Source organism: Pinus tabuliformis, chromosome 8 (genome assembly GCF_031772625.1).
Source record: "Pinus tabuliformis cultivar Carrire ecotype Pingquan chromosome 8, CPIR1, whole genome shotgun sequence".
Classification (NCBI taxonomy): domain Eukaryota; kingdom Viridiplantae; phylum Streptophyta; class Pinopsida; order Pinales; family Pinaceae; genus Pinus; species Pinus tabuliformis.
The window spans coordinates 1,624,782,114-1,624,800,795 of NC_142294.1; positions in this window are offsets into that span (position 1 = coordinate 1,624,782,114).

The following is an 18,682-nucleotide window of genomic DNA, read 5'->3' on the forward strand; positions in this document are numbered from 1 at the left end:
AACATCAGAGCAAGCTGCTAGCTTAGACATGCAGAAGCTACAAGCAGAGATCCGAGCTATGGAAGCTCAAATGAAAGAGCTGGATGGGCTCAAACAGAACTTGGCTAATGTTAATGAGAAATTTGATAAAAGCAAACAAAATGAGGCAGCCAAGGAGAGAGAGGTGAAAACCCTTAAGAGAAGGATTGCTGAGCTGGAAAAGGAGCTTGCATTGGAAAAGGTAACTGCTCAGATGAAAGCAGTATTATGGAGCAACATTGGAAGATCCATTGCCAACCAGTGGCAATATATTGAGACTATGGATGAGCAAATGGTGCTCATCACCAAAGCAAACAAGGAGATACAGAGAGCCAGGGCAAGCCTTGGACACATGCCAGAAGCAGCTACCAGGATGATCAATATCCTGAATTACAAGACCAGCACTCAATTGGCTACCATGGGAATCAACAACAGGACAGAAACAATTGCCATAGCCAAGAGAGTTGTTACATTGAGAAACTTGGTTGGGACCCTGGAGAGGAGAACACAGGACATGCAGACAGAAATTAACAAATTCCTGGAGAAATTTGTAACACTGCAGAACAGAGGCCTCCCCAACATTTTGAGCAGCGTGGGAAGACTGCTCACCCTGGACAACTATAACAAGAGAATTGATGCCCATGCAGTAGCAGAGATTGCAAAATCTCCCAGCACTTCAGCAGACACAGGGCCAGCCACAGGGCAAATGGTGTATGACAGGGTGGAAAACCTGTTTTTTCTCATGAATGAGATAGAGCATCTGTTTGATACACCACCCAATTTCTTCAAATTCACAGAAGCAGATGAGACTCTAGGCGCAATTTTGGCACATCAACTGCCCACACAGGATGTCTGGAGGCATTTAACCCAGACAATTTTGACAGGCCAGAACCAATAGCGCAGAAGGAAAAAGGCAGACACGCGCAGTGGCAATTTTGGGAATTAAATTTACAGAAAAAGCAGAGGCTGAGCCAACTCAGCCAGACCAGTCACTCACCACCAGCAGCAGTCAAAGTCACAGCTGACAGGTCCGAGACATAGTGTACCAGCCTACAGTCGGGTTTTCTATGCATTAACTCCAAATATTCAGACCGACTTAGCTATTCTTATAAAGCTAAATATCTTCTGACAGAGCATTAAAATGCCTGTACTGTGTATTAAATGTGTAATAAATTTTTGACATAATATCTTAAAGAGTTGGTGAGAATGTAAAGACTGAGATAACGCAGAACTCAGATATTTCTGGAGACCACCGCTAGTATATATACACCCTTCACAAATGCTGAAGGGGTTGCTGGAATTTTCTCTTGGATAACTTCCATCTGCTGTAATATTTTCAGAGAATTAATACAAAAGAGGAATGGAACTTCCAGAAGTTTGGTGTATTTGATGTCTTGTGGTGAAGGATGCATGTTACAGGATTCCATGGGTGTTGCATAAAACTATAAGTATTCACAAATCTCTTTACCATGTGTTTTGAGTCTTTTGTTCTCTTTGTTGTTCTAATGTTTTACACTTGATAGCAAGGTGAAAGGATAGTACCAGGATTTAACCATGTTTACCCTGGACTCAAACTGAGCTATTATATATGTTTTCCTCATATACAGTGAAAGAATTGTAATTCTTAGTTGCTGCAATTCGAAACTGTATTTTTATTGTAACAGTCATTTTTCAGGGATTCAACTATTGCCCCTGTGACCTCTGTTTTCTCTTGTCTCCTGTCATTACCCAAAAAATACGTTTTAATGAAGCACTCAAAAGGCCCTGTACGTTCCATCCTTCATCTTACAGTTTCAAACACACCAAGCCACAGACTCCATTGCCCAATGATATTCAACATATCTGAAAACTACATCACTAAAGTCTAAGGGAATTACATCAACCGAAACACAAACATAACCTGTACTCAATACCTAGCCTAAAACACCATCACTGTAGATATAAATCATAAAGAGAGAGCCCTCTCTGATCACTGTTTGGCTAGAAACAGTGATTAAAAGATTGGTTAGTGGTTACCCCGGCCGTATTCCCTTGGGAGTCATAGGGAACAACCTGGGTGTTAACATAATTGGCGACTCTGCTGGGGATAAGACTATTCAATCACTATCTATCTTCCAAAGCTTTCATCAAGCCTGAAGCTAGCCAAGACATCTTAGGACTGTTTCTCTGAGACAGGGGCAGTCTTAGGGAAGAGCTAACTAGGGAAACTTATCCTAGCCTTGAAACATATATAGTCATTCCAGAGTTCTTATTTTGCCCTTGTAAATACAAAACTTCTGTATAAAGTTCTGAAAGAACACTTAGAAGCTGGCTCCTAAAAGAAACCCAAGGCATACTAGGGCACACCCTGACCCTGATCAACCCATCATTGTTGATAACCCAAATATCATCCCAAAGAACATAAGGAAACAGCACAAGCAGGATAAACCTGCTGATTCAGATATAAGGTCAGACCAACCCATCCTCATTCCCACTCCTTGCAAAGTCCTTTTTCGTTCCACACCCAACTCCCCTAGTTCATCTTCAACCCCTCAAAGTCCTACCTTTCCATCTTCACCATCTGCACATACTCACTCAACCAGTTCTCCACTTGTTATCCATCCTATTAACCCCAGTACACCTGTAATCCCAGTTGTCCCATTTGTTCCTATCAACCCTATTAACCCTATAAACATGGCTAACAGATATGCACCATTGCAGATTCCAGCCAATGCTCCGGCTCTACCCCAAGACTACCAAACTAGACTCTCATTTTTTGACTCCCATGGCCCTTTGACAGCCATCCAGCATGCTAAAAAGATGCAAGACCACTTTGAGACCTATGAAATAGATGATGACAGTGTTAGAATGAGAATTTTTGTCCAAAGCCTAACTGGGGATGTCAGAACTTGGTTTAGATCCTTGAATGCAAATTCCATTGCAACCTCTGAAGTTCTATACCAGGAATTTACCAACAGATGGGAGAAAAAGAGAGATCCACACCATATACTTGGTGAATATAACACTATTAAAAGAGGTCCCCAAGAAACGGTGTTGGAATATTGTGCTAGGTTTAACAACATATACAATGCTATTCCCCAGAACTTAAGGCCCCCTCCTGATTTGGCCCTTTATAACTTCCCTGATGGTTTTGACTCTGATATGGCCTATCAGTTGAGAGAAAGAGACCCTCCAACCCTTGCAGAAGCCCAAAGAGTTGCAGTCACTGTAGAGGCCAACCTAATTGCCAAAAGAAACAGGGCAAAGCTGGAAAAGAAGGTTGGTTTCAAAGAAGAAGCCTCGGGCTTCGATCAGAAGTTGGATGCAATACTAAACAGCATGAAAAGACTAGGTGAGAGAGTGGAATCAGTAGAAAGAAAGTCATCATGGGAAGCACCACAAAACAATACTCCTAGAAACCCAAATTTTAGGAGAACACAGAACCCCAATATAGGAAAAACAGGTGCTGACCAAGATATCAGACCACCTTTTCAAGAAAATTATGCAGAAACTTCCTCGGCTAATCAGCTCAATGAAGATCCTGAGATCAATTTAATAGGTCTGGATGGTAAAAGCCATGTTTTCCTAACACAAGAAGACCATGATGAGGATGAAAACAAAACATTCCAAACACAATCAGGAGAATCCTTTGACTTTAAGCAAGGATATGATACTGCTGTCTATGAAGTCCATAAGCAGTACAAACTAAGAAGTCGGACTGTAAATGCAAATCAGCCTGAAAAGGTAAAGGAGAAACAGCAATCTAAAGAAGCCTCAGTCACTGAACCTAATGACAAAACAAACTTGCCTGCAAAGGAAGTAGTGGTTGAGGAGGTCACTGAATTTCTGTCCACACCACAAGAGCCCACAGCAACATCATCCTCTCACCCAAATCCGAACATCACCCCTCAAGACATGGGCATGGGGGGCAGGTTCCAAAATCAAGATGAAACCCAACAAGAAGATTCATTGAACAAGGAAAGGACTGCTGTCCGTGACCCTAAAATTCAGGTGGATAAACCCTTTGACCTAGGAACAGAGATTGGCAAGTTAAAGATAGCAATTCCCCTTTTAGAGCTAGCCAAGCATGACATATATAAGCAACAGATCAAGAAATCCCTTCAGCTCACCAACAACAAAGATGATGTAAATGTGCTAGATGACACTCCAGAATTACTGTTTGGTCCAGAGGTAGATGGAAAAACAGTAGTCACAGGGGTTTTACCTTTTTATGTCAGCTTACACGTTCATGATAAAATACTGCACAATGCAATGTTTGACTCAGGTGCATCTCACAACCTCATGCCAAAAGCAGTCATGGAAAGATTAAATTTGGATATAACAAGACCATACAAAGACCTGTTTTCTTTTGATTCTAGTCAAGTAAAATGCTTGGGCCTGATTAAGGATTTATGTGTGTCCCTGGTTCAATTTCCCAACAAAACCATTTTAATGGATGTTGTTGTTGCTGATATCCCACCCAAATATGGAATGCTCTTATCAAGATCATGGGGAGCCAAGCTCCAAGGCTCCCTGCAATTAGACATGTCATATGCAACCATCTCTGTCTTTGGACAACCCAAGAGACTTTATAGGGAAACACTCATGAAATACATGGTCAGCAGTGAAGAAAAGCCTCAAAATTTTCCAATATATGCTGTCCATTCGGACATAGACTCCTTCATCCTTTTCAATGACAGCACAAATTCCTTAAGCAATAACATTAAGACCGAAACACCCATACAAGAACAAAACATCCATCAAACAAGTGGCACCTGCCAAAATTTAATCAGCCCAACAATACCCATTCACCCTCCTTTAGTTGTCAAAAATTGTCAAACAAATGATGAAATTATCCTAGGAGACAAATGGGAAAAGAAACCTCAACTCATGCTCACATGGCCATCCCATGAGAAGAATTTAAGATCCCCTGACCAGCAAGATAGTCTGTGGGTCCTAGAGTTTGATGGCTCAGTTAACAAGTTAGGGGCAGGAGCTGGAGTATGGATACATAACAAAGAGAAAGCCTGTGCACAAGGCAGGGCATATAGACTGAACTTTAAATGCACTAACAACATGGCAGAATATGAAGCTCTGCTACTAGGTCTCAAGATTGCAAAATCATTACAAGCACATAGCCTCTCAATCATGGGGGACTCTGATCTAGTAATTCAACAAGTAAAAGGGGATTTTGTCACCAATGACAAAAGATTAAGGTCCTACAGGTCTGCTGTAATTGAAATACTAGAAACTTTCTCCGAGTTTGTTCTCACAAAGATTCCAAGGGGCCACAATCTCCATGCTCACAGCTTGGCAACATTTGCCAGCACCTTCAAATTCCACTACAACCCAACAATTGTTTCACAGCAGAAGTCAAATATAGGCCTTCTATTCCAAACAATGTCAAAGAATGGCAAGTATTTGAGAATGATAGGCAAATAAACAACTTTTTAACTTTGCAACAAGAGTTTACAGGATTAAATATTGACCTTGAGACAGCAAGTCAATCTCAAAATGTTGATGGAGCAAGTCAATCACAATTACAGTTTCAACAATCTGCTCACCCAATGTCACTTAGGACAGCAAAACAACTGCTCAGCCCAACCATTTTCAACAATGAAAACATTCAACAAATTAAACAAATGGACTGTGAAGAGATGAGTAACATTGAAACTGAAATCATACAACTCAAAGACAACTTCCTCCCAGTGGGCCTTACCCCATTAGAGGATATTTTTGACTCAAATGACATCCCTAGGAAGCCAAAGATGCAGCCATTAGATGCAAGAGTTGAAGAATGTAATATTGGCACTATGGAAAAGCCTAAGATAGTCAAGCTGTCCGCCTCTTTGCCCCCCGATCAAAAGCCCAAATATGTTGATCTCTTTAAAGAATTCCAAGATGTCTTTGCCTGGGGTTATGAAGACTTGAAGTCTTATGATACCTCTGTTATACAGCACACCATTCCCCTCAAGCCTAATAAAAAACCATTCAAACAAAAATTGAGAAGAATCAATCCCGTGCTTCTTCCTTCCATTGAAAAGGAATTACAAAAAATGTTCAAAGCTGGGATCATAGCACCAATCAGGTTTTCTGAGTGGATTTCAAATTTGGTCCCTACAAGAAAGAAAACTGGTGAGATCAGACTTTGTGTAGACTTAAGGAATCTGAATCAAGTTTCACTCAAAGATAACTACCCTTTACCAAAAATGGACCACATCCTCCAAAGAGTAGTAGGAGCCTCAAGGATATCACTGCTTGACGGGTTCTCAGGCTTCAATCAAATTTTAGTGCACCCTGATGATCAAGACAAAACTGCATTTACTACCCCATGGGGAACTTTCAAGTATGTGAAAATGCCCTTTGGATTGAAAAATGCAGGGGCAACATTTCAGAGAGCAATGGACATTGCTTTTGCAAAAGAAATTCATGATTTCTTGGTCATTTACTTAGATGATCTCACACCCTTCTCAAAATCTGACCAAGAACATTTGAAACATTTAAGACAGATTTTCATAACATGCAGAAAATATGGCATCTCCTTAAACCCCAAGAAGTCTTTATTTGGTTTGGAAGAAGGGAAACTTCTAGGACACATCATTTCGAAAGATGGCATAAGAATTGATCCAGATAGGATACAAGCTATCCTACAAATGCCTCACCCAAGGAATGTCAAAGAGCTTCAAGGATTCTTGGGAAAAATCAACTTTTTGAGAAGGTTTATCCCAAATTTAGCAGAATTGATCAGACTACTAAACAATATGCTAAAGAAAGACTCAAAGGTCAAGTGGACTGTGGAAGCAAAGCAAGCCTTTGAAAGTATAAAATTGGCCTTGACTCAAACCCCAGTGTTAACTAACCCTCAGTTTGACAGAGACTTCGTCATTTTCTCCTTTGCCTCCCAACACACTATTGCTGCTGTTTTATTGCAGAAAGATGACCAAGGGAATGAAAAGCCCATTGCTTTTTTCAGCAGAGCTCTTAGGGATGCCCCCTAAAGTACCAAATAATGGAGAAACAAGCCTATGCCTTGATCAAAGCCATCAAAGACTTTAGGATTTACATCCTTTACTCCCATGTTGTAGCTTATGTACCAAGTCCTATTGTCAAAGACATTCTCACACAAGAAAACTTAGAGGGAAGGAGAGGAAAATGGATTGCAAACATACTTGAATTTGACATTGAAATAAAGCCTACAAAGTTGATAAAAGGGCAAGGTTTGGCTAAGTTAATGACAGAATCAAATTTCCAAGCCTTAGATATCAACCAACTGGACAGTGAAACAGAGCTGGCGACTCCAAAGATCAATGTAGCCTTTGAACAATCTCCATGGTACTCTGATATCTGTTATGTGTTACAAAACCTGTGTGCTCCCCCAAGACTGTCCAGAACTAAGTCTAGGTTCCTAAAAATGAAAACATCCAAATTTTGTGTGTTAGATGAGAATCTACTCTGGAAAAACCATGAAGGTATTTTGCTGCACTGTCTTCTTGAGAATGAAACTGATAAAATTATGCAAGAATTCCATGCTGGAGACTGTGGTGGACATTTGTACTGGAAGTCCACTGTGGACAAAATATTAAGGGCCGGTTATTACTAGCCCACCATGTTCTCAGATGTGAAGAAATTCACAACATCATGCCACAAGTGCCAGCTGTTTGAAGGCAGAAGACAGTTGCTGCCACTTCCTTTGAGGCCCATTTCAACAGAAAGACCTTTTCAACAATGGGGCTTGGATTTCATTGGAGAGATTCATCCCTCATCTTCAGGACAACACAGATGGATTTTGACTGCAACAGACTACTTCACCAAGTGGATTGAAGCTGCCCCATGCAGACAAGCAAATGACTCAGTGATCATTCAATTTTTAGAAAACAATATACTGGCTAGATTTGGCTGCCCAGAAAAGATAATAACAGACAATGCTGCTGCCTTCAAATCCAAGAAAATGATAAATTTCTGTCATAAATTTCACATTACTTTGGGCCATTCTACAGCTTACTATCCTCAGGGAAATGGTCTTGCTGAATCATCAAACAAAAGTTTGATAAACATCATAAAGAAAGTGCTAGAAGAGAACAAAAAGAACTGGCACAAGAAGCTAGTAAATGCTTTATGGGCAGACAGATTAACCACCAAAAGATCAATTGGGACCAGCCCATATGAGTTAGTTTATGGATTAGAGGCCAGATTTCCCTCATCACTAGGGGTGCCAGTTATGAAACTTCTACAAGAAAGTCAAGCAGAGCCAAATGATATGCAAAGAAGGATCAACCAGATAATCTGTTTGCAGCAGACCAGAGAACAAGTTTTCAGCAGAGTGCAAATACTACAGGAAAAACTTAAAAAGGCCTTTGACAGAAGAACCAAAGCAGAAGATTTCAATATGGGAGACAAAGTTCTAAAGTGGGATGCAAGAAGAGAAGAGAAAGGGAAACATGGGAAATTTGATTCTTTGTGGAAAGGACCATTTGCTGTCCAAGCAGTGCAAGGTAATAACACTTATTTCCTTAAAAGTTTGACTGTAACTGAACTGGATGAAGGTCCTGTCAATGGCAGGATGCTGAAGCACTATTATGATGGTCCACTATGATAAGGATCCAAAGGTTCATTGTATATATTCAGGCCTATATATGTTTTCTATTTTTAGTTTGTAAGAAGAGGTTTTCCAAGTGCTGCACCTAGCAGCAATAGGCACATAGAACCAGAGGTTCCCCATCAAAAAGCACACAATTTTGACAGGTTACATGTATCAGAGCTCAAAGATTAAGATGGACAATCGAGCAACAAGGCAATCTGACCTGCTGTTCTTGGTCTTTCAAAAGAAAAACCATCCCCATGTGGAGCCACTGTTGGATACCTATAGTAATAGGTTTCATATTTCATGATTGATTATTGAAAATCCAAATATGCTCTGCTTTGTTACTACAAAGATCCCATATTTCCAGGAAATCAGAGGTGTATGAAATACTTCAAATATTGAGGACCTTATTACAAATTTTGTGGATGATTCAACAGTTCAAGCTGGATCATGCCATGTTTCAATTTTGAGTTATAGAATAGAGAAAGAAGTCTGTCCAAATAGCTTAATCTTGGCAGATAAGTAGTTCAGGTAGAGAAACAAAGGTTCCCAAAAGCCTAATCTGGGACCTTGGAAGAGATAAGGGTAGAAGCAGATAGAGTAAAAAAATGAAAAAGCCAAAGAAAAGAAAGGGCAATTGAGGGTTGCAAGTCTAAGTGCCCCTCCAAGAAGAAACTAAAAAATGTTAGGTGAAATAGTTGGGTAGGCAGTTGTGGTTGCAGAAAGGACAGGTTCACCATTACATAGTTGTCAAAGATATTTTGCCAAGGCAATGGACATATCAGCAAAAAAGGTGGTGAATTTCATGGATTCACAGCAGAGAGCATCACTAACTTCACTTTTTCCCCTCTACTCCATCATTAACATCCCCTTTCTCAAAGATTCCCCTCCTTCACTTTACTAACTCCTAAATCTACTATTTAACTCCCTTATTCTACCCCTTGCCCTAATAGTAATAACACTAAGGTGTATAAAGCCCTAAATGTTATATATTCCCTCCCCTAGGCATAATAGCCGAGAAATCTGCAAAGAGGGATCATAGTGGCATCTAGCCACCATGGTGAACCTATCTCCGATACTCTCCCTTTGCTGCAGATCATTTCCCCTCAAAGAATACCTTTGCATGGGTAAAAACCCCTCTCTAAACCCCTCTAGCCCACAAACCCTCCGCAAACCTTATAAAAGGCAAAATTCCGCCTTCAGCACGCCCCCAAATGCAAGCGCGGGTGGTCAGAAGTTGAAACATTTGAAAACCATGTCAAAAAACCCACAAACAGTTAATATTTCCGCCGCCCTATCCACCGTGCACCTTACACCTCCGCCAGCCGTCGGATCAAGCCTTCCAGATCCGACGGCCCACAACAATATCGGAGCGCTATCCACGTCCGCACGTTAACTCCCGAGAACATGACGTTGCGCCTCGTCACTCCTCCGCCACGCGTCGCCCGATGGACCATCTCGGAGCTCCCTCTGACACCCTGGGCGCCGTACTCTAACCGCCCCGAGAAACCGTGACGGTTAGAGCCTTAACCATGACCGTCACGGTTTCACCTCCGCCCGTCCCCGTTGACCTGTCTGCCACGTCTCGTACCCGCCTCCACCACGCGTCCAGCTCACCGCTGACTGGACTGCCACCTCACCCCGTTGACCTGTCGTCTTCCGCCACGTCCCCCCCGATGACGTCAGCTGACGTCACATCACCGTGACCCACCAATGACGTCATGCTGACGTCATCGTAAAAAAAGCGCCAAATGGGTAAAAATCTCATATTAACCAAATTTCACGCGTTTTTTCACCATTTCATCGTTTTGTCTGCTGAACTCTCTGTTTAACCGTTTCTGCCCGGATTTCCGCCAACCTGTAAATTCAACAAAGGCGACCACTCCAGCAACTGCAGTACACCTTATCACGACTTCTGCACGTCGAGTTACAGGTATTTACCCTGCCCTGCCCTCCATACGACCTGCATTCTGCTCTAAACTGCTCACAGGCATAATAGGACCGTAAAACAGACTTTTTCACCGCTAGAACCGGGTTATACCTCCACCATTGTCTCTGTGAAGTCCAAAAATTCCCTGCAGAGTTGTAACAAACTGCAATTCATCTGAAAACCCCTCGTCCTGCGTTTTCTCGGCTAATGCCCCGCTGAATACCTCTGAATTACTACCAGGAGCTAAATTGGGCCCCAAAAGAGTCTCTGTAACCAATTACCAGCAGTATTTCAATTTCGAGCTGGTAAATTCCCCTCTGACAGTTCAGAAAATCAAGTTTTTACCACAGAGGGCAATCTGCAGTCTGTCTTTGCCAACTCACTTGTCAAATTGCAATAGTTTATCCCTTCACAAGCTATGGAGACTCCCATTGCTCTCAATATTAAGCCTATCAATGCCCCCCACCAAGAATTAGCATGGAAGCCCCTGGGAGACATGGATTACCAGATGTTGGACTGGTTTCCTATGGGAACTAAGTATAATATCCAGATGTTAAATGAACTGAGAGCCCAGCACATGAGTGGAGCAGATATCCTGGGAATTTGGGAATCAAATTTGCCCATATACAACCTTCCCCAAGTTAATCCCATGCCAGAGCTTATCTACAGTTGCCAAGAGTGCTATGACCCCAGCCAAAGGGCAGTCATTAGCCCCACAGGCCTAGTCCTGTTTCAGATCACTCCAGAGAGTATAAATCAGATGCTGCATTTCCATACAGCCAAGAAATTGACCCCTCTTTCCATGCAAGATTTGATAAAGAGAGGAAATAACCTGTCTAATGACCAGATTGTGAAGATTAACCAGCCATTTGTCACACCTAGCTCTGAAGCAGTCAGAACCCCTCCCATTGGGTACCAATACCTGAATGAGTTGGGCAGGATGATGGTGGACTTGATTGGATATGTCCTGGGATTCAGAGGACTGGAAGATGTAGATGACAGCATATTGGCCATGCTGTCCATATTTGCCCCGGGTAAGCCTCCAGCTATCCACTATGATTATGCAACTTATATAGCTGAGAAGATTCATGACCAGTTCATGAATTTGAAGAGGGAGAGGCTGTTCAGATACACCTCCTACATTTACCATCTGTTCTTGTTCAACCAGCCAGCTACCTTCTCTGTCCCTTTGAGGCCACTCAACACCCAAGGAACCCCAAGATCAGTTGTTTTTTGGACCCCTGTGTTCCATTGTACCTCAGTATCACCTTATACATACTGTGAGTTTATTGATTTATTTGTTCATCCAGCCCTAACAGTGCTGCAAGGTGCCCCTCCTCCTAGACTGACCGATGACATGAAGAGAATTCTTCATTTGAACAAGCTTTACAACATCGGCAACTGGTACTTCTACCAGAATCACACAGTCATTAGGGTGTATGGATGTGAATTAAATCCATTTAGGCTGCCAAGGTACGTTCCCATGAGACTGTTTGCCTTAGAATATTTCAGGCAATTTGGGAACTCAGATTACCTACACTTTCAGAGTAGAAACAAGAAATCACAGTTGAAAGTGAGAAATCAGCTAGGTCCCTTCTTATACAACAGGAAGGAGGAAGGCTGGAAAGAGGCAGACAGGATCCTGGAAGGACTCCAGTTGAAAACTAGTTTTGAGTGGATTCCATATGACCCTAACCACTCTATTTCCCTCAGGAGGATCAGGTATAAGTTAGGCAACTATGCTCATGCAAGATTACCTGAAATTGAAAAATATGCAAATGCACCAGATTGGGAAGAGGGCACATTAGTAGAGCAAATGACTAATGAAGAAATACTTGAGCAAGAGGCTAGAAATGTCCAAAAACAAGCTGACTTGGAAACTTGTGGACAGGTGCCTATTTCCTACAGGAGGCAAATTGGGGCAGCCACCACAACACCAGCAACACAACAGCGAACTGCCGAGCAGACAACCCAAGCAGCAAGCAAGGACAAAGGCAAACAGGTGGAACAACCACCTATATTAACAGAAGAACAGGTTGACACCTTGCTACAGCAGCAAGAAGAAATGGAAAAACAGGAGTTGGGGCAGCAACAAGATAAACCACAAACTAGTGGGCAGCAGCCATTACAACAAGATAAAGAGACAGATTTGCTCGGTCCTACAGAACAGCAGCCCCAAACAGAGTTGTCTCCAAGAACAGACATCAATGTGGACAGCTCAGTCCTCCAAACACCTCAGAAGGAGGACTTAACCAGAAAGAGAGAGAGAGAGACTCCCCAGACTTCATCCTTTATCAGAGGAGAGAAGAGACAAAGATTGAATGACTCCCAAGAGGAGGACATAGCAATAAGGCAGGCCATGGGCATGGGCCCACCCAGTGGAGAACTCTCGGCCAGCTCATCTCAAAGAGGACCAGATATGACAATGGGAGGAGAGGTCAGCTCTTCTGGCCAGCATAGAGAGGGGCACTCAAGTATAAAGCAGCAGTTCATAGAAATCAAGAGAAGGAGTGATCCCATAAAAGTGCAACTCTATGATCACTTGTTAAAACTGGCTCCCAGCAACCAGCAGAGACTAATGTCTGCTTTTGATGTGAGTGAGGGCAAAATGATAATGAGCCATTTCATGCCCACAACTCTACATCCTCAGTCCACCTCAGACTATTTGAGAACAAATATGGAAGTTCTGGCTAAGGACATTCACCCCATGGATAAGATAGAGTTACACAAACAAACGGGTGAAATGGTGTATGCCTCCCTGGCAGATGAGACACTGGAAAATTACAAGTTAAAGAGCAGCCTAGACAATACATCATCCCAGCTAGAATTGGAACGAGCATCCTCACAGGCCAAGGACAACAGGATCAAATCCTTAGAGGAGGTAATCATAGATATTGGACATGATCCCAAGGATGTCAAAGGCATCCAAGAACTGCTGAAAATAAGGGATGCAGACATGGCAGCCCTAAGAAAGAAAATCAAACTCCCGGCCACCATCCATCCACAAACAGATGAAGTTGCCCAGCAACGGCAAGAAAAAGATACCACAGACCTGTTGGTATCCTTATACAAAGAGCTGGTTAGGACTCAAGACCAGCTAGGACAAACTGAAGCTGCAAAGGCAGCACTACAAGAAGCCATGAAACAGAAAGGGGAAGGTCAATCCTCCCAGCCTCCTCCATTAATAATAAATCTTGAGGAAGCACCTCCGATCATCACTCCTCCTCCTCAGCAAACAGGAGCTACAGCACCATCCACAGCCCCCACAACAACATCAGAGCAAGCTGCTAGCTTAGACATGCAGAAGCTACAAGCAGAGATCCGAGCTATGGAAGCTCAAATGAAAGAGCTGGATGGGCTCAAACAGAACTTGGCTAATGTTAATGAGAAATTTGATAAAAGCAAACAAAATGAGGCAGCCAAGGAGAGAGAGGTGAAAACCCTTAAGAGAAGGATTGCTGAGCTGGAAAAGGAGCTTGCATTGGAAAAGGTAACTGCTCAGATGAAAGCAGTATTATGGAGCAACATTGGAAGATCCATTGCCAACCAGTGGCAATATATTGAGACTATGGATGAGCAAATGGTGCTCATCACCAAAGCAAACAAGGAGATACAGAGAGCCAGGGCAAGCCTTGGACACATGCCAGAAGCAGCTACCAGGATGATCAATATCCTGAATTACAAGACCAGCACTCAATTGGCTACCATGGGAATCAACAACAGGACAGAAACAATTGCCATAGCCAAGAGAGTTGTTACATTGAGAAACTTGGTTGGGACCCTGGAGAGGAGAACACAGGACATGCAGACAGAAATTAACAAATTCCTGGAGAAATTTGTAACACTGCAGAACAGAGGCCTCCCCAACATTTTGAGCAGCGTGGGAAGACTGCTCACCCTGGACAACTATAACAAGAGAATTGATGCCCATGCAGTAGCAGAGATTGCAAAATCTCCCAGCACTTCAGCAGACACAGGGCCAGCCACAGGGCAAATGGTGTATGACAGGGTGGAAAACCTGTTTTTTCTCATGAATGAGATAGAGCATCTGTTTGATACACCACCCAATTTCTTCAAATTCACAGAAGCAGATGAGACTCTAGGCGCAATTTTGGCACATCAACTGCCCACACAGGATGTCTGGAGGCATTTGACCCAGACAATTTTGACAGGCCAGAACCAATAGCGCAGAAGGAAAAAGGCAGACACGCGCAGTGGCAATTTTGGGAATTAAATTTACAGAAAAAGCAGAGGCTGAGCCAACTCAGCCAGACCAGTCACTCACCACCAGCAGCAGTCAAAGTCACAGCTGACAGGTCCGAGACATAGTGTACCAGCCTACAGTCGGGTTTTCTATGCATTAACTCCAAATATTCAGACCGACTTAGCTATTCTTATAAAGCTAAATATCTTCTGACAGAGCATTAAAATGCCTGTACTGTGTATTAAATGTGTAATAAATTTTTGACATAATATCTTAAAGAGTTGGTGAGAATGTAAAGACTAAGATAACGCAGAACTCAGATATTTCTGGAGACCACCGCTAGTATATATACACCCTTCACAAATGCTGAAGGGGTTGCTGGAATTTTCTCTTGGATAACTTCCATCTGCTGTAATATTTTCAGAGAATTAATACAAAAGAGGAATGGAACTTCCAGAAGTTTGGTGTATTTGATGTCTTGTGGTGAAGGATGCATGTTACAGGATTCCATGGGTGTTGCATAAAACTATAAGTATTCACAAATCTCTTTGCCATGTGTTTTGAGTCTTTTGTTCTCTTTGTTGTTCTAATGTTTTACACTTGATAGCAAGGTGAAAGGATAGTACCAGGATTTAACCATGTTTACCCTGGACTCAAACTGAGCTATTATATATGTTTTCCTCATATACAGTGAAAGAATTGTAATTCTTAGTTGCTGCAATTCGAAACTGTATTTTTATTGTAACAGTCATTTTTCAGGGATTCAACTATTGCCCCTGTGACCTCTGTTTTCTCTTGTCTCCTGTCATTACCCAAAAAATACGTTTTAATGAAGCACTCAAAAGGCCCTGTACGTTCCATCCTTCATCTTACAGTTTCAAACACACCAAGCCACAGACTCCATTGCCCAATGATATTCAACATATCTGAAAACTACATCACTAAAGTCTAAGGGAATTACATCAACCGAAACACAAACATAACCTGTACTCAATACCTAGCCTAAAACACCATCACTGTAGATATAAATCATAAAGAGAGAGCCCTCTCTGATCACTGTTTGGCTAGAAACAGTGATTAAAAGATTGGTTAGTGGTTACCCCGGCCGTATTCCCTTGGGAGTCATAGGGAACAACCTGGGTGTTAACAGGATGTAAACTACAATGTCCATAAGGATGCTCTTGGCGGGATATTGACCGAAGGTAACACAAAGGTCTTTAATCAACCCCAGACATTTTACTTGACTTGAGCCAAATGATAAGTCCTTGTAAGGTCTTGTAATATCTAGGTTCAATTTTTCGATTACTGATTTGGGCATTAAGTTGTGGGAGGCACCAGAATCCAACATTGCATTATGAAGAATTTTGTCATGGATGCCAAGGCTAATATAGAAAGGTGGTATCCTTCCTTCTCATGGTTTGCCATTGACATATGGACCAAATATAAGTTCAGGTTGGTCATCAAACAGGTTAACAAAATCTTGATTCTTAGGAAGGTTCAGGGTCTAGTTAAACTGTGTTTTGTAGGTTTCATTCTTGATTAACTCTGTCAAAGGGACTGAAATATTTAGTTTAGCTACCTCTGCTCCCAAATTAAAAGGCAAAGGGGCTTTCTCTACTTGAGGGTTTATACTTTTGATAGCAGGGTTTCAAGTGGGATGGTCTTCGTTTCCTTTATTTGGGACTTCTTTTTGTGAATTTTCCAATCTAGTATTTTGGGGTGTGTCCACTGGTTTTTTGGGGGAAGTTGAAGAAGAGGGTTGATCATCAAAAGGTTGATTAGGGGTAATATCTTCAATGGTAGGACTAGAAGAATTTTGGTTTTGTCTGGGGAGAATATGGAGGACTTTGGAAACCGGGGCTTCTTAGATTTTCTTTGGTTGATATGGCACTATTTTCTTGGTTTGGTTAGAGATATCATAATTCTTTTTACTCCTTAGGTTATACTACTTATGCACTTCAAAGATGGCAGAATCATAACCTTGTTTATAGCCAAATGACTCTTCAGACTGGATTTTCAATTGTTGCAACATATGAAATTCTTGATCATCTTGGGTCAGAAAAACAGTACCTTCATCATCTAATCCCATCAGGTTAATCTGTGTGTCTTGCTCTCGGTATTCAGGATGGGATGTTTCTACATAATTTTCCTGGAAAGGAGGTCTTATATTCTGATCAAGTCCATTTTTTCTAGTATTTTTGTTTTGGTTTTTCCTAAAGTTCAAGTTTCTAATTGGAGGTGCCGGTTGATTACCCCACTGGGGTTTCCTCTCTATATTCTCTATTCCATCCATTAACTTTTCCATGCCTTTTGTTAAGCTATCTATTTTGATGTCAGAAGGTGAAGGCTCATCTTTAGTTGATCCTCTTCTTTCATTCCTAACTCTAGCTCTTTTAGCTAATAAATTATCCTCTACACTTATTGCTACACTTTGCATATCTTCTAGGGTTGGGGGGTTTCTTTCCCTAAGCTGAAATGCCATGTCTGTGTCAAAACCATCAGGGAATTTTATCAATACTAAGTCAGGTGGGGGTCTAAGATTAACTGGAATTGGATTATATATATTGTTAAATCTGGTGCAGTAATCTTGAAAAATTTCATTGGGTCCTCTCCTAATATTTTCAGATTCAGAAAGGATCTATAGACGATTCTTTTTCTTTTCCCATTTATTCAAAAATTGCTTTTCAAATACTTGTAAACTATCAATACTATTATTAGGCAGTGATCTAAACCATTTTCTAACATCACCAGCTAAATTCTGAGTGAATAATCTCATTTGGACATCCACAATATCAATTTCATGAAGTTAAAAGTAGTTTGTCATTTTATTAACATGGTGTTGTGCAGTGTAGTGTTCTACGACATCAAATTGGACGATTTTACTCTAGTAGTCTACTGGCATGGCACCAAGTGGGGCATGTACGATGAGGGGAGCATATCTATTTGCCATGGCTATAAGCTGGGATGGGCTAAAATGTGGGGTTGAGGCACTGGAGGATGATGCAGTAGTGGAGGATGAACTAGGACCAATGGGTGATACATGGGATATGATAGGTTGGTAAGGGAGCGAGGTTATTAATGGAGGTGGGGAATGAACTTCAAAGGTTGAAGGGAATAATGGTGAACTAAGAGTAGTGGATATTGGTTCAAAAAGCTAAGGGTTCCTAGCAGTAGTAAGGGATGACTGTGGGGAATTTAGAATATATTCATCAATTGAATGATTGGCCTTTTGGACTTCGAGGTCTACAATAAACTCTGGATCTAGAACAATTTCGCCAAGTGTACTTTTAGACCTTGTTCTAAATAGCGAAAGATAAAATGGCACGTCAAAGGGAAGGTATTCTAAAAATAACCACTCATCAGGGTATGAATCGGCGTTGATTAAAGGTGTTTGATTGACTGAACTTTCTTCTCGTTTGGGTCTTCTCGAAATCAGGTTGGGATTATCAACTATTGGGGTAGGGTTTGGATTTGGATTATCCCTAGTGTAGTGAGTTCTCCTTGAAGCCATAATTTCAAGCTTTTTCTAATTACTTTCCTTTTGTGAGATTTTGTAAATAACTTCTAATAAACTCTTTAAGAGGATTGAAAGAGAGATTTAATTTTTTCTTAAAGGTTTATTAAGATCGAGGATTTGATTCCCCAGTATGGTCACCACTATGTTATCACTCAGAATTTTCCTTAGAAGTTATCAGAAGAAGGAAGAAACCGAGGTAACCACAAACCAATCTTTTAGGTATAGGCTCTAGCCAACCTATGACTCAGAGAGGGTTCTCTCTATATAATTTAGCTTTATTTTTTATGGGATTTTAGGCTAGTTCTTACTGTTCTTTGGGGTTTTGGTTTTGATTTGAAGGTTGGGTTGTGGAATCTTAGGGAAGATGGATAGAGCTAGGTCTTCAAGCCATTGGGCTATGGAGTCAACAAATGGATAGTAAGACTGGATCAATTCACTAAAGGGAATGTTCAC